The sequence below is a fragment of the Chlorocebus sabaeus genome, chromosome 11 (genome assembly GCF_047675955.1).
Source record: "Chlorocebus sabaeus isolate Y175 chromosome 11, mChlSab1.0.hap1, whole genome shotgun sequence".
In the NCBI taxonomy this organism is placed as follows: Eukaryota; Metazoa; Chordata; class Mammalia; order Primates; family Cercopithecidae; genus Chlorocebus; species Chlorocebus sabaeus.
The window spans coordinates 60,651,502-60,656,480 of NC_132914.1; the positions used below are offsets into that span (position 1 = coordinate 60,651,502).

At 40.4% G+C, this 4,979-nt stretch overlaps 1 pseudogene; it reads left to right on the forward strand.

The window, feature by feature from the left end:
• The first annotated feature begins 1,634 nt into the window (after positions 1–1,634).
• LOC103238630 (L-lactate dehydrogenase A-like 6B) lies at positions 1,635–2,769 on the forward strand (annotated as a pseudogene).
• Positions 2,770–4,979: the final 2,210 nt, after the last annotated feature.

Below are 4,979 nucleotides of genomic sequence, written 5' to 3' on the forward strand. Positions count from 1 at the left end.
TTTTCTTTGGGTTTTAAAACACGAAGAATATTAAAAGTAGCAAAACAATATTATTGCATTTCACCAGGACTTCTATCAGGAGAGATCCTGCCTCTTACAATTTCAAATGTATTTCAGTAATTAAGCTATGTTAATCACTGCTATTTCTGCCTTTCAAAGTCTCAAACAAATAGTTTTTTAGCTCTGTGATGTTGGGAGCTCTTTGTAACTTGAAGATTGAGACTGGAGAATCTCCCTCTCTGTCTTTCCCTCCCCTCCCTCTCTCTTTGTTCCACCTCTTTCTCTTTTCCCTTCATCCTGTTGAAAGACATGGGCCTCCACAAGTCACATTCTCGGTCAGGAACTATTTTTTTTTGAGATGGAGTCTTGCTTTGTTGCCCAGGCTAGAGTGCAGTGGCATGATCTGCAGCCTCTGCCTTCCAGGCTCAAGCAATCCTCCCACCTCAGCCTCCCAAGTAGCTGGGACTACAAGTACATGCCCACTACATCCAGCTAATTTTTATATTTTTTGTAGAGACGGGGTTTCACCATGTTACCCAGCCTGGTTTTGACTTCCTGAGCTCCCACTTCAGCCTCTCAAGGTGCTGGGATTACAGGTGTGAGCCACTGTTCCCGACTCAGTGAGGAACTTCTTTATTTTCCTGAGAATCTCCTTTTTTCTTCCGTCTATCTAGATTGAACTTATTTTTCAAAATTCAGATCCAATTTTGCTTTCACACTGAAGCTTCTTTTGACCAATCCAGTTCTCAGTTATCTTTTCCTCTTTTTCTTTACTTCTCTTTATACTTGGAGAGATAAAAAGCCCAAGTATATTGTTGGAAATAGTGAAAGGGCGTTAAGGTGTTATATGTTTGGAAGAATTTGTCTGTGTAAGGCTCTCTGTGAATTTTTAATAGAGCAGCTTAGAAGGGAAAAGGAAGTTTTCAATAGAAAACTTGTACTAAATATCAGGGCATTTGTATTTTTAGAATACAATACTAAAAATTGGGCTTTTATAAAAGGTGGACTTTAAAAGGAAGTTTTCAATAGAAAACTTGGTCTAAATATCAGGACATTTGTATTTTAGTCCTGACTCTGCCACTAGCAGTTTGGCTTCAATCAAGTCATGTAACTTCTTTGTCCCTCAATAACCTCATCTTTAAAATTAATGTCTTCGACTATATAATCCAAGTCTAGACACGATGGCTAAAATGCAAACATTCAGCTGCAATTTAAAGATAAGAAGAGTTAGTTGGGGGCAGATTTTGCCTTTGAGAGTGTGTGGGATTACGGGTTGGCACTGGACTTTCTGTGCCCCAGACGATGTCTGTTGTTAGACCTCTCATCATCCTGTGGAGCTGTCATCCCACCCCCAGACCTCTTACCCTGCCCCAAACCACAGAGGCACTGCACTAGCTCTTGCTCGTCTGGGTCTCAGTCTTTGTTCTGAGCTGCTTACCCTGGCCCACCACGGAAAGCACGTGTTGGAGGCGCTGGCAAGGCCCGCGCAGCCGCAGTAGAGGGCCGGGGCAGGTCGTGCGCACCCGCCATAGAGGGCTTGAAGGTGCTGCCAACGGCTCTCTCGGCATCTCGACATTCTGGTCAGCAGCTTTTTTCCGTTCTCTCCCTCCACTTCTTGAGTGAGCAGCCACGAGTTGGACTGTGCCTGTTGTGTGGGTCAGCCAGAGAGTGAGCTCGGCGGGATCGAATTTTCTGTGCCTGGGGATGGCCCTGTGTCCCCGTCAGGCGGCGTGCATGCTGCTCAAGGGCGCCTGGCTCTTCACCCCCGTGAGCAAGATGGCGACTGTGAAGAGTGAGCTTATTGAGTGCCTCACTTTGAGGAGCCCTGTCATCACAATAAGGTCTCCATCATAGGAACTAGATCAGTGGGCATGGCCTGCGCTATCAGCATCTTATTAAAAGGCTTGAGTGATGAACTTGCCTTTGTGGATCTTGATGAAGGCAAACTGAAAGGTGAGACAATGGATCTTCAACATTCAGCCCTTTCATGAAACTGCCAAACATTGTTTGTAGCAAAGATTACCTTGTCATGGCGAACCCCTACCTAGTGATTATTACAGCAAGTGCACGCCAAGAAAAGGGAGAAACGTGCCTTCATTTAGTCTAGCGAAATGTGACCATCTTCAAGTTAATGATTTCCAGTATTGTCCAGCACAGCCTCTTCTGCAAACTGATTATTGTTTCCAATCCAGTGGATATCTTAACTTACGAAGCCTGGAAGTTGAGTGCATTTCCCAAAAACCGTGTTATTGGAAGCGGCTGTAATCTGGATACTGCTCGTTTTTTGTTCTTGATTGGACAAAAACTTCGTATCCACTCTGAAAGCTGCCATGGATGGATCCTCGGAGAGCATGGAGACTCAAGTGTTCCTGTGTGGAGTGGAGGGAACATAGCTGGTGTCCTTTTGAGGGATCTAATCTCTGATATAGGAACTGATAAAAATCCTGAGCAGTGGAAAAATGTCCACGAAGAAGTGATTGCTAGTGCCTATGAGATTATTAAAGTGAAAAGTTCTACTTCTTGGGCCATTCGCCTATCTGTAGCTGATTTAACAGAAAGTATTTTGAAGAATATTAGGAGAACGCATCCAGTTTCCACCATAATTAAGGGCCTCTGTGGAATAAATGAAAAAATATTCCTGAGTATTCCTTCCTTGGAGAGAAGGGTATTACCAGCCTTATAAAGATAAAGCTGACCGCTGAAGAGGAGGCTCATATGAAAAAGAGCGCAAAACCACTTTGGGAAATTCAGAAGGAGCTTGAGCCTTAAAGTTGTCTAAAACTACTATTCCAAAATTATTGAAGATATCATAGGTACAGGATTATATGTCAAAATTTTGAATAAACTTGAATTCCTAAAAGATGGAAACAGGAAAGTGGGTAGAGTGACTTTCCTATTTATTTAGTCTTCCAGCTCTTTTATTTAGCATCCAGGTGCTGGATGACACTTATTTACAATTCCCAAAGAAAGTGTTTTTGGTACCACTGATGTAGCAGCACTTACCTTGTTATATATATATAGTTGGCATTTGGTTCCCAGAAAGTAGGATGTAGGTATTTATTGTGTTCTAGAAATTCTGATTCTTTTCTTTAGATATATGCTATTTCTTCTTGCTGGCTTATATCTATGTTCATTTGTATGCTGTAAAAAATTGGTAATTTCCTCTACAATGTAAAAAGTATGTACATACAAAAAAAAAAAAAAAAAGAAGACATTTATGCGGCCAACAAATATATGAAAAAAAGCTCAATCATCACTGGTCATTACAGAAATGCAAATCAAAACCACAATGAGATACCATCTCACACCAGTTAGAATGGCAATCATTAAAAGGTCAGGAAACAACAAATGCTGGAGAGAATAAGGAGAAATAGGAACACTTCTATAATGTTGGTGGGAGTGTAAATTAGTTCAACCATTGTGGAAGACAGTGTGGTGATTCCTCAAGGATCTAGAACCAGAAATATCATTTGACCCAGCAATCCCATTACTGGGTATATACCCAAAGGATTATAAATCATTGTACTATAAAGACACATGCTTTCTTTTTTTTCTAACTTTCTCTTCAGACTTAATGCTCCGTATTACCTTCCTCACTATGAGTTTGTGTCCCCCTAGAAGATAGTCTATGTATTCCAGTTGGCTGTGGACCTGATTCTGCTTGGGGCATGTATTTCTCTTGAATACTTGAATACCATGGGACCCACCCATGTTCTCTGGGACTCAGGCATAAGGCAATCACCTCAATTTTCTATGTCCATGTAATGACTCTGGTGCTGGTGTTATCCTGTTAACTAGATTGTAGTTGTGGTTCTCTGCATGTAAGGATCAATGATTTTTTTCCTGCTGATTTCCCCAACAACCTTATATAATGTTGAGTTCCTATAAGATGCTTAGAAACTAGTTGCTAATTTGTACATTCCCACTTTTCAGATCCTCATCCTGCTTATCTTTTGTTGGAGGATTTTGTAAAAACAAAAAGGGGAAGAGTAGACACTGCTAAAGGAAAGAACTTAAAAGTCAGGAGCTGCCTTGGTTTCCCCTTTTATTTTCTTCCTCTTGCTTTTGTTGTCTCCTCTTTCTAATATAGTAATAGGAGTGTATGACTACCACATATATTTGTTTAAATTTAACTTAAAATATCCATTCTAGGTAATCTGCCTTTAGCCCTTTTCTATCAGGGTACTATATTTTGTTATTAATTAATTCCTTATAATTAACTTCATTTATTAATTTCTTATTAAATAATCTCATAATGGAAAAGGAGCACCAATTCCTGATTGAATAAAGAGGGGAATCACTTCATTGTCAGGACAGAAACTCATTCAAGCCAACTTAGGTCAGAAACAAAACAGTGGGGAATATGTTGAATGTCTGAAGGTATCTCTAATAACTGTAGAGTAATAATTATAGAGCTATGTCATTTGGTACTGGATCCAGGACCCAGAAAATTTGAATCCAAGGTTACTTGCTTTGCTTTTTTCAGAAAAGTTGATCTCTTGGCTCTGCTCCTATCGGTACATCACCTTTATTTTTCCTGGGTCTTACTGTAGATTATCTTACTGTGCTCCGGCCCGCGCATGTTGTTCCCAGCCTCTACATTTCCAGGTCTCCTAACTCAAACACTTACCAGAAACTAAGTTCAGTCTAGTTTCTGTGTTCCAATTCTAAATTCCAAGAAGAGATTCTGATTGTCCAGCTTTGGTCAGATACAGACCCCCCATCCTGTCAGCAGGGGTTAGGGAGTAGAAGAGTCATGTCCTACAAACATGGGTACAAATATGGGCATCAGCATGGGGAAGGTGCTTACCCCTGAAAGTCTCTAAGTGTTAGTGTAGAACAGTTTCTCAATATATACTGGTTGATTTTACTATGTCAGGCTCACAAAGTTTATACAGAATAGACCTTTCTAATCTCCTTAATTTCTTTGTTTTGGAATGTGGCTGATGTCTGAATATAGTATCCAACAAAATAATTAA